Source organism: Bubalus kerabau, chromosome 13 (assembly GCF_029407905.1).
Source record: "Bubalus kerabau isolate K-KA32 ecotype Philippines breed swamp buffalo chromosome 13, PCC_UOA_SB_1v2, whole genome shotgun sequence".
Classification (NCBI taxonomy): domain Eukaryota; kingdom Metazoa; phylum Chordata; class Mammalia; order Artiodactyla; family Bovidae; genus Bubalus; species Bubalus kerabau.
In genome coordinates, this window is record NC_073636.1 from 81,720,496 (window position 1) to 81,732,450 (window position 11,955).

The window sequence follows — 11,955 nt, forward strand, 5'->3', positions numbered from 1 at the left end:
ATCCACCTGCCAATACAGGAGACACAAGAGATTCAGGTTCCATCCCTGGGTCGGGAAGATCCCCTGGAGAAGGAACTGGCAACCCACTCTGGTATTCCTGCCTGTAAATTCCATAGACAGAAGAGCCTGACGGGCTGCAGTCCATGGGGTCACAAAGAGTCAGACACGACTGAGAGACTGAGCAGGCACGCATACGATCCTGATACCCTCGGGCCCTGGGGCTAGTCCCTGGCGCCTTGGAGCCTAGAGTCCGAGAGCCACCACTCTCTCGGACTAGGATGTCAGCCATGGAGGTGATGAGAGTCTGGATACGCCTGAAATACAGAGCTCAGGCAGCAGGCAAAGGCTCCTTCTGTCTTAGTACCTTAAAACAGGATCAGGGTTTGGGGCTTCCCTGGTGGCTCAGTGGTAAGGAAACCTCCTGCCAATGCAGGAGACACGGGTTCCATCCCCGAATCGGGAGGATCCCTCATGCTGCAGAGCAGCTAAGCCCGTGCTCCACAACAAGAGAGACCATGGCAAGGAGAAGCCTGCGCATCACACCCAGAGCTCCCTGCCACAGCTGGAGAAAATGCCCGCGCATCAGCGAGGACCCAGCACAGCCAAAAACAAGTAGATAAAAAGAACAGAACCAGGGCTCATTTGCCACAGTCCCCACTCAGCCTTTCCCTCTGTGGACCTTGTAGGTGTCTGATTTTGTCCCCTGCCTGAGACCCATGGAAGGAGGTAGAGATTAGCTGATGGAAATCCCAGAAATGTCTCCTGTTAGAAAAATTTCCTGGAGTCATTTCCTTGTGTGTGGCAGAATCATCTCAATCATCCTTTCTTGGAAGCGTCAGGAGGAAAAGAGGAAAGTCTGTACTAAGTTTTCAAGGAAGCGTGTTTAAAAAGGAAAAAAAAATAAATAAATGGGCCCCAAGGTTCCCTTTTTCCAATCTGGCTCCCCTCCTCAGAGGCAGCACTCAGCACCTGCTGTTCCTCCTTGCAAGCTGAGACAGGAAAGTCACTCCCCAGCCTCGCTTGCCAGGCGGGAAAAGTTTCAGCCGTAAACGGCAGCTCCTCGAAGCAGCTCTTATGAAACCGCTATTGCATGACGCCCGACGGTGACCTGTTCTGTCGCCTGAAAGAATCCGCAATTAACATGGGGTGTCTAATCAGGATATTAATGGGTTTGGTTTTAAATTCCTATAATATTTTCATCAGTTAAAAAAAAAAGCTCATTTCAACCTGCATTAAAGCTTGGGGAGTGGATTCTGCGGGGTGAGAAGGGACAGGATTTGGGAAAGCTTTGATTGTCTCTTCAGGTAAAATGCAAGTATGTGGAGGATTTGGTTTGTTTTAAAAGAAACCTTCATGAAGAAATGAAAGGTTGAGCCTGCGACCACCTTGTTACACGGCGGCCGAACTGCAGGAGAAAAGACACTAGAGGACCCTGCCGTGTATAAAATAGACAGCTAGTGGGGAGAGGCTGTATACCACAAGAAGCTCAGCTAGGCGATCCGTGACGTCCTGGATGGGGGGAGGCTCAAGAGGGGGCGGATATATATACATGTATATGTATATGTAGATATATATGTGTATATATATATGCTTTTCACTAAGTCGCCTTGTTGTACATCAGGAACCAACACGACTTTGTAAAGCAATTATTCTCCAACTAAAAATTAATTAAAGAATAAAAAAAGTAAAGACATCAGAGGAGAAAGGTGTTCTTTCTTCTCTAACGTCTTTATTGGAAGGTCTTGCTCAATGCCTTCCAAGACTGGTTATCTCATAGCGTCCAGCTCAGGGAAATACCGCACTCACATACTGGACACTCCAAAATATATAAAACCTTAAATCAAGTCAGCATTGGGTTTGCAGTCACTCTAATTTATTAAACCTAAGACACCACCGGTGATAAACTGTGCCATTAGTGAGGTGCCTCCAGAAGGAAAAAGACACAACGCAACACAAGCCGAACAACCCTGTCGATGAATTGTAAGATGTGATCATTGAGAAGACACGTTCCAATTTCAGTGATGGGAAGATGCCCAGAGGTAGCTGTCTCAGCGGACAGGTGAACGCGGTCAGGCCACCCAGACCTGAGTGGTAGCTGTCTCAGCAGACAGGTGAACGCGGTCAGGCCACCCAGACCCGAGTCCTCCCCATCCCCGCTTCCCCATTGGCTTGACCTCAGGGCCCCATCCCACGCTCGTCACTTACGCAGCAGCAAGATGCCGGGCACGTCTCCACAGCTCACGCTTCCTTTGCGAAAAGGAAGAGGACAGTATCAGTCAGGATTCTACCAGAGGAGCAAGCCAGTGAGACGTGAGAGAGAGACAGAGAGGTCAGGAGGATTTTTCCTCAGGGAACTGGCTTACACAGCTGTGGGCCTGGCTGACCGAGTCTGAAATTTGTAGGCTAGGGCAGTAGACTAGAAACTCTCCGGCAGCAGCCAAGGCTTCCAGGTCACAGGTGGAATGTCTTGGTCCTCATGGAAGCCTGGGTTTTACTCTTAAGATCTTCCACTGGTTGGATGAGGCCCACCCACATTACAGAGGATACTGTCCTTACTTAAAATCAACTAGCTGTGGATGCCAATCACATCTACAAAATACCTAGGGAAGTGTTTGATTGAAGAATTTGGTAAAGAATCCACCTGCAATGCAGGAGACCCCAGTTCAATCCCTGGGTCAGCAAGTTCCCCTGGAGAAGGGATAGGCTACCCACTCCAGTGTTCTTGGGCTTCTCTGGTGGCTCAATCAGTAAAGAATCCACCTGCAATGCGGAAGACCTGGTTCGACCCCTAGGTGGGGAAGATCCCCTGGAGGAGGGCATGGCAAGCCACTCTGGTGTTCTTGCCTGGAGAAGCTCATGGACAGAGGAGCCTGGTGGGCTACAGTCCACGGAGCTGCAAAGAGTCAGCCATGACTGAGCGACTGAGCACGCAGAGTTCAGCCAAGTCAACACGTGAAACTCAGCGTCACAGAGGGACATGATGAAAGAACATCTGGCAAGGTTTTGTCTTTTTGATCAGGGAAAGACTCTGTTCCTTCATACCCCTCGCGGGCAGAGCAGCGTCGCATGACCACACCGCACAGCAAAGGGCATAGCAAGTGTTCAGCTCTTCAGCCCCCACAGGAGGGGACACGCAGGGAAAGTGGCTGTGAGTGGATGCTGAGTGAGCCAGCCCAACGGATCTCCCGTGGCCTGTTTATCGAACGTTTAGTGAATACAAGAGGCTGAACAACCACGCCCAGCCCAGATCCGAATCTTGTTTGGATTACCAAAGATAATTAACAACATGGACTCCCAATGTGAAAAACCCATTTCTCTCTTCCATGGGTGGCTGCTAAAACTGCTTTTCGGTTTGGAGAAGTGCTGTAAAACGCCTCTTGAAATATTTAAGCCAAAAAAGTATATCCACTAAAAGAAAATTAATAAATAAGTAATAGGACTTTGCAGAAGCAGACACAGGGCGGGTAATGCATGACTCCAGCATAAGCCACTGCATTTTTTTTTAATTTCTGTTTTATATTGGAGCAGCGTTGGTTTGCAATGATGTGTTAGTTTCAGGCGTACAGCAAAGTGATTCAGTTATACATACACAAACATCTGCTCTTTCTCAGAGTCTTTTCCCATTTCACTTATCACAGAATATCGAGTAGAGGTCCCTGTAATACAGTATGTTCTTGCTGATTATCTATTTCGTATACGATAGTGTGTATATGTTAATCCCCCAAACCCTCATTTATCCCTCCCCCCACCACCTTTCCCCTTCAGTAACTGGAAGTTTGTTTTCAAAGTCTGTGAGTCTGTTTTCTAAATAAGTTCATTAGTATCACTTATTAAAATTCCACACGTCAGTCATCCCATATGACATCTGTCTTTCCCTGTCTGACTTCACTTAGAATGACAATCTCTAGGTCCACCCACGTTACAGCAAATGACATCATTTCCTTCTTTTTTTACAGCTGAGTAATATTCCATTGTGTGTATGTACTATGACTTCTTTGGTTTCCCAGGGGGCTCCAGTTGTTACGAACCCACCTGCCAGTATAGGAGCCGCAGGAGACGCAGGTTTGATCCCTGGCTTGGGAAGATCCCCTGGAGGAGGGCATGGCAACCGCTCCAGTATTCTTGCCTGGAGAACCCCACGGACAGGGAACTGTGGCAGGCTACCGTCCGTGGGGTCACAAAGAGTCGAACACGACAGAGGCGACTGAGCGTGCTGTGCGAACACACACGTGTTTCACGTTTGGACACGCTCCCTCAGTGCTGCACCTGCTGAGGCACAGGCGCTCGGCTCCACTCATGCAGCTTCAGGTGCGGAATCGGGAAAGCCAGCCCACCTCCCTGGAGCCCCATTTCCGCACCTGTAAAGCAAGGATGCCCGCCACGTGAGGCCCATGTCATCCTGTAACACTCTTCCCGTGGTGCCTGGCCCGTAACCAGCTTCCCCGGTCATGCAAATGTTTTTAGGACATTCATAATTTCCGAGTGCAGGGGCCATTTTTGTAATTTTTTACATACTGTAGAAGGGGCATCAGCCCTGGGATGGTGGAGAGCCGTCATCCCCGCAGCCTGTGTTCCTCATCTGTGACCTGGGCTTGGCAGAGGCCGAGAGAGACCCCTGTGAGGCATGCCAGCCTTCACCAAGAGGCCCCCTGTGGCAGCTCCTTGAACCCTCACCATGAGGATGACAAGTCAACAAATTCACGATCTCCTTTTCCAAAAGGTCTCCTTCAGGCCCTTCACAGATGGAGAACCTGTCCCAGGTCACCTTGCAGTAACTGGCCACAATGGATTGAAACCACAGGGGTGGTTTTGCCCCCGAGGGAACTGCTGGCAAAGCCTGAAGGAGCTTCTTGTTTGTCTGTATGGAGGGGGTGCCCCTGGCATTTGGGCGGGGTGGGGTGGAGGCCAGGAATGCTTCCTCCATCCTACAGACAGGCCCCCAACAAAGACCCATCCAGCGCCAAACGCCCCCGTGCCAAGGGCGAGAAACCCTGCCCCAGATCCTCTGCCAAGCCCGCCTCCAGTTCGCGCCAGGGTCGTGAGGTCAGGGCAGTGTCTTGCCCATCAAGGTGGGCAAGAGCCGGGCAAGCTCTGGTGGTGGAAGTGCCAACCCAGCCCAGTGGGCAAGCGTGAGCAGGCGGCCCAGCGCCTGGGTGTAGGGCGGCGGGCTCCAAGCCCAGCTCTCATCGCCGGCAGGGGAGAGCAGAAAGTGGAACTAAGCTCGGCTTAGCCACCGAACACGCCAGGGGAAAAGTGTAGCGGGCAAACCTTCAGACAGGGCACACACCCAGGCATGGAGAGACGCCGCCTTCTCTCCCGCTTTTCGCCTGAACTCAGCGTCTGTTTCAAGCCACTGTTCTTCGTGGCGGAAACGTCAGGGCTCCCACTGCTCTCCAGAGGATACGCAACTAACCCGAGGGAGCAGGGGAGCTTCGTCCCTCCCAGAGGACACGGTGGTGGCCTCAAGCTCTCTAAGTGCCTTCCGGTCCCCCTGAGCCGCCTGGAGTTCCGTGAGGCCTGGAGCTCGCGTGTGACCCCATCACGCTGGGACTCGGGGTGTGTTCTGCAGGGCCCAGTGCAAGATGAAGACGCGGGCTCCTTTTTCAAAATGATTAGGAATTTCAAGGCAGCAACAGCCCAGCATTCAACCAAGCACAGGGCCCTATGTGAGTGAGCAGCTCCAATGCCCACAAAGCAGGCCCTGGGGGCACCCCCGACCCCTCGGCTGGAGACCCTCTCAATCACTTTGCTGCTTTTCCCCGCAAGCTACAGCGGAGCCCAGGGCATTCATGGGGAACTGCGGCCTCCCAGGAAGAGGGTCATGTGACTGCTTCTCCTGCGTCTATTCAAGACCCTTGGGATTGCTATCACCCACCCCTTTCTCGGGAACGCTGAGCAGCCTTAGACTCCCCAGCACCACTTCAGCTCTCCCTGCCCCCCTCCAGCTCCACATGTTTGTCTAGTCGAGTCCAGCAGGGAAGACTTGCTCTTAATCACGTCTTGTCTTTTCGCTAAGTTGTCTCTGGAATCATGCTTTTTGCAAACCCTACATTTGTTAAACTCAAATTTCTTTCCCTGTATTTTTGGTGCAATCATCTCTCCCCTGAGGCAGTGAATACTGATGACTGGTGAGGGGAAAGCAGCCGGCACAGGAAGGCTAGGGAAAATCAAGCTGACTTTTCAGATTTTTCCACCTTGTGCAATGAGTGGGCCACCCATCACTGCCCCCCACTATGTTAGTTGTTTGGGAGACCAACAGACTCACCAGGGAGGGTGTGGGAGACACCGTGCTGGTGGGCTCCTGGGAACCGCCCCAAGCACCTGCTAAGTCCTTACTTAGAGCCCACCTCTTCCGAGAAGTCCTCTCTAATCTCATCCAGCTTGGGTGTGCTCTGTCTGTGAAGCCTGTATTGTGGTGAAAGGCACTTGAGTCTCACGTTCTCCCTGTGTTACAGGGACTAAACCTAGCATGCATTTTTACTGATAAGGAAGCTGAGGCTCAAGGAGGTTAAATCCCTAGCCCAAGTCATACAGCTGACAAATAGTGGAAGGGGAACCCTGACCCTCACCTCTGGAAGTCCTTTATGCTCCGTTGTTTAGTCGCTCAGTCCAACTCTTCGTGACCCTGTGGACTGTAGCCCACCAGATTCCTCTGTCCGTGGGATTTCCCAGGAAAGAATACTGGAGTGGGTTGCCAGTTCCTTCTCCAGGGGATCTGCCAGACCCAGGGATCCAACGTGCGTTTCCTACACTGGCAGGTGGATGCTTTACTGCGGAACCACCTGGGAAGCGCCTTATGCTCTGTACTTCTAGGAAATTTTTGTCTCTATTGGAGGTTGCGGTGTTAAGGAACATATTATGAAGAAAATCTGTATCAGTGTTTCTCAAACTTCATGGTACACACACCGCACCCAAGGATTCTGTTTAAAATGCACATTCTGATTCCAGAGGTCTAGGGTGAGGCCTGGGAGCCCAAATTTATAACAGGAAGGTAAGTGAGCCTATCGTTGGAGGACAAGACTGAGGCTCACCTCCGAACTTCGCAGTCTCCCTTTCTGGACAGGGTCCTGCCAGATGACCACAAGTAGCCAGACTTCCCCAGGCCACTTTCTGACCCTCGGCGGCTCTGACTGCCAGAGACAGAAAGAAATCTCAGGGCTCAGAAATCCCAGACACTATCACTCTGGACGACCGATTGGCAACTCTCACCTCTCCAGCAGGGTTTGTAAAAAATGTAATTAGCCCAGGTGAGGCTCATTAGAGCCGGCCTGGAATTCTGCCAATGCTACCAGGAGCTGTGTGCCAACCCCTTGATTTTAATATCAATGGCAGCGCTGACAAGGAAGCTAGAAGGCAGGGCGGGCAGGGAGGAAGCTCTGCACCCAGGCGGCCCTCTCCCCAGCCCTCCCTTTCCAGGAGTTCTCGCCACGAGCGAAGGTGGTCGGCTCCATCAAATCGGAGCCAGCTCATGAGTAATTTCCACTATCCTTCCTTTTCTAACAGGCTGGGCCCCGGGTGATCCTAAAAATTAAATGAAGCTCAGAAAATGAGACAGTTTGGAGAGCCAGGCATTAATAGCCCAACCTGGACTCGCGCGCACTCCTCACTTCCCTTGTCAGTTTCCTTGGAATTCCCTTAGGACTCGGGCGCATGGCAAGCCTCACCCCAGAACCTCGCAGCTTTGGAGTGTTTCTGCCAGAGGGACCCAGCCCCCGTGTGTTTCGTTGTTCTCATGCAAAATTTAAAATGGGCACTGGTAGCCAGTGGCGTCTTTTCTCCCTATAAATTGAGATATTTATGCTGATGCAATATTTTCAAAATAGGACTCTAGGCTGCCTCCCACGCTTCTGGGTACTGCATAGAAACCAATTCACAGTCCCTATTATCATCATCATCAATGTCCTACCCATCATCACCACTGCCATTTATTGGGGATTTGTTACATGCTAGACGCCAGGTTTTGCATTTTTCCCCCTGTATTCTCTCAATTCATGCATGCAATAAGGAAGGGTATTCTCACATTACTGAGGAGAAAACAGGCTTACCTAAAGCCAACTTACCACTTAGTTGATTATCCCATCTACTCTGTCATTATAGCTGGGACTAAGGTTATTTTCCACTGTGCAAATCCCTGAAAGAATTTGGATAAAAAGTGATTGCATTATGGGTTCCATCAAAAAACCAGGAGTTGATCATTGATTTTTTTTTAATAGAGAGTGAAAGAATGAGAAAGAGAGAGAAGAAATGAAGAGGAAAAGGAAAAAGAGAAAATCAAGGAAACTCACAGAATAACGCCCTAGAAGTGTTTGCGTAAGAAAAACGGCAGCAGCGTTGTGTGTATCGTGTTTACATTCAGCGTTAGAGGAAATGAATTCCAGCTGGCTGTTAGATTTGCATTACTGGGTACTGTTAATCTAACACAAGGAAAAACAGCCCTATTGAGAAAGGCTAGAAGCAAAGTTATAAACCTTTGCTTTCTCATTGTGCTCATTCATGTCTGACTCTTGCGACCTCTGTAGACCGCCAGGCTCCTCTGTCCATGGAATTTTCTAGGCAAGAATACTGGAGTGGGTTGCCAGTTGCTACTCCAAGGGATCTTCCCAACCCAAGGATCAAACCCGCATCTCTTTCATCTCTTGCGTTGGCAAGTTCTCTACCACTGACCCACCTATGCTTTCTCTCCCACCGCAAAAAAATAGAACTTCAGTTCAGCTCAGTCACTCAGTCGTGTCCGACTCTTTGCGACCCCATGAATCGCAGCATGCCAGGCCTCCCTGTCCATCACCAACTCCCAGAGTTCACCCAGACTCACCTCCATCGAGTCAGTGATGCCATCCAGCCATCTCATCCTCTGTCGTCCCCTTCTCCTCCTGCCCCCAATCCCTCCCAGCATCAGAGTCTTTTCCAATGAGTCAACTCTTCGCATCAGGTGGCCAAAGTACTGGAGTTTCAGCTTTAACATCATTCCTTCCAAAGAAATCCCAGAGCTGATCTCCTTCAGAATGGACTGGTTGGATCTCTTTGCAGTCCAAGGGACTCTCAAGAGTCTTCTCCAATACCACACTTCAAAAGCATCAATTCTTCTGCGCTCAGCCTTCTTCACAGTCCAACTCTCACATCCCTACATGACCACAGGAAAAACCATAGCCTTGACTAGATGAACATTTGTTGGCAAAGTAATGTCTCTGCTTTTCAATATGCTATCTAGGTTGGTCATAACTTTCCTTCCAAGGAGTAAGCATCTTTTAATTTCATGGCTGCAGTCACCATCTGCAGTGATTTTGGAGTCCAGAAAAATAAAGTCTGACACTGTTTCCACTGTTTTCCCATCTATTTCCCATGAAGTGATGGGACCAGATGCCATGATCTTCGTTTTCTGAATGTTGAGCTTTAAGCCAACTTTTTCACTCTCCACTTTCACTTTCATCAAGAGGCTTTTTAGTTCCTCTTCACTTTCTGCCATAAGGGTGGTGTCATCTGCATATCTGAGGTGATTGATATTTCTCCCAGCAATCTTGATTCCAGCTTGTGTTTCTTCCAGTCCAGCATTTCTCATGATGTACTCTGCATATAAGTTAAATAAGCAGGGTAACAATATACAGCCTTGACGTACTCCTTTTCCTATTTGGAATCAGTCTGTTGTTCCATGTCCAGTTCTAACTGTTGCTTTCTGACCTGCATACAAATTTCTCAAGAGGCAGATCAGGTGGTCTGGTATTCCCATCTCCTTCAGAATTTTCCACAGTTTATTGTGATCCACACAGTCAAAGGCTTTGGCATAGTCAAGAAAGCAGAAATAGATGTTTTTCTGGAACTCTCCTGCTTTTTCCATGATCCAGCGGATGTTGGCAATTTGATCTCTGGTTCCTCTGCCTTTTCTAAAACCAGCTTGAACATCAGGAAGTTCACGGTTCACATATTGCTGAAGCCTGGCTTGGAGAATTTTGAGCATTACTTTACTAGCGTGTGAGATGAGTGCAATTGTGCGGTAGTTTGAGCATTCTTTGGCATTGCCTTTCTTTGGGATTGGAATGAAAACTGACCTTTTCCAGTCCTGTGGCCACAGCTGAGTTTTCCAAATTTGCTGGCATATTGAGTGCAACATTTTCACAGCATCATCTTTCAGGATTTGGAATAGCTCAACTGGAATTCCATCACTTAAGTCATGGTAAAATTGTATAATCAGGGATTAGAATAACACAGGGAACTCTTTTCAATACTCTGTAATGACCTATATAGGAAAAGAATCTAAAAGAGTGGATATATGTATATTTGTAGCTTATTCACTTTGCTGTATAGCAGAAGCTAACACATGTACATTGTAAATCAACTATACTCCAAGAAAAATTTTTTTTAAAATTCCATAATCTGGTTGTTTCTTTTTTCCTTTATGAAGGTATAGTTGATTTATAACATTATATTGGTTTTGGTGCAACACAGTCATTCAATATTTTTGTAGATTGTACTTCAATTATATTTAAGATATATTTGTTAATATATGTACCAAGAAATAGAGATTCTTTTTTAAAAAAAGCAAAATAGTAGAACTTATCACCTGGAGGCGAGGGGGAGTGATGGACAATTTAACTAGTGCCTGTGATGCACTGTGAGAAGAACAACTATTCGAGTGTGTTAGTTACCTGCAGTGTGGGAGACCTGGGTTTGATCCCTGGGTTGGGAAGATCCCCTGGAGAAGGGAAAGGATACCCACTCCAGTATTCTGGCCTGGAGGTCCATGGACTGTGTAGTCCATGGGGTTGCAAAGAGTCGGACACGACCGAGTGACTTCCACTGTTACTTTAGTTATCTGGGTACAAGCTGCAGAAACTGACTGGTGCATCCAAGGAGGTACAGAGTGCCCTCAGGACAAAAAAAATTCACCTAATACAGATCTAAGGGAGACACTCAGGGAAACGTCCTGGGCCTCAGTTTTCTTATCTATAGTAAAAGTGAGTGAGTGAAGTCGCTCAGTCGTGTCCGACTCTCTGCGACCCCATGGACTGTAGCCCGCCAGGCTCCTCTGTCCATGGGATTCTGCAGGCAAGAATACTGGAGTGGGTTGCCATTTCCTCCTCCAGGGAAGCTTTCTGACCCAGGGATCGAACCCAGGTCTCCAGCATTGCAGGCAGATGCTTTACCCTCTGAGCCACCAGGCAAGTACCCTTCTTAGCTATAAAATGGTCATAATTTTAGTCCCCATAACATAGGGCAGTCATGAGTATTAAGTGATATGATATGTATGGGCTTCTTAGCAGGGTACTTGGAACACAGCAAGCACTAATGATATTAGCTATTATTATTACTGATGTGATTAAGGAACCATTGGTCCCCAGTGGAAACACCTTCTCCTACATCCCTTTACTGGTTATCATCTTGGTCCTAAGCTTCAACAACTCCATCTGTGAAACAGGACAATAGTTTCTGCCCCTTAGATCTGCATGAGGATTAAAAGAGATCATAGAGGACACCCAACTTGGACTCTTGGATGTCAAGTCATCAAGCGGAAGGAAAGTCTGAGAAACTGTCAGAGCCAAGAGGAGCCTCTGGCACCATGAGGAGTACACGTGACACAGGGTCTTGGGTGGAGCAGGAAAAGGACGTTGGGGGAAAACAAAGGAAATACGAACCAAGTATTGTTGCTGTTGTTTAGTTGCTCAGTCGTGTCCAATGCTTTTGTGACTCCGTAGCCCGCCAGGCTCCTCTGTCCGTGGGATTCTCCAGGCAAGAATGCTGGCGTGGGTTACCATTTCCTCCTCCACGGAATCTTCCTGACCTAGGGATCGAAACACGTCTCCTGCATTGGCAGGTGAATTCTTTACCGCTGAGCCACCGGGGAAGCCCACACAGGAATCAAGGATGGGTTTTAGTTAATAATAGCGTATCCACACTGGTTCATGAGTTGTGACAAATGTACTGAGTGATATAAGAGATTACGAACAGCATAAACTGGGGGCA

General features: G+C 48.7%; 1 long non-coding RNA gene across 1 annotated transcript; it reads right to left on the bottom strand.

The window, feature by feature from the left end:
• Window positions 1-924: 924 nt before the first annotated feature.
• LOC129625141 (uncharacterized) lies at window positions 925-11,710 on the bottom strand. Its single transcript, XR_008701278.1, has 3 exons — window positions 11,628-11,710; window positions 2,206-2,247; window positions 925-1,120 (listed from the first exon to the last, which is right to left on the bottom strand). It is a non-coding gene; the product is annotated as an uncharacterized LOC129625141 (long non-coding RNA).
• Between the last annotated feature and the right edge of the window lie 245 nt (window positions 11,711-11,955).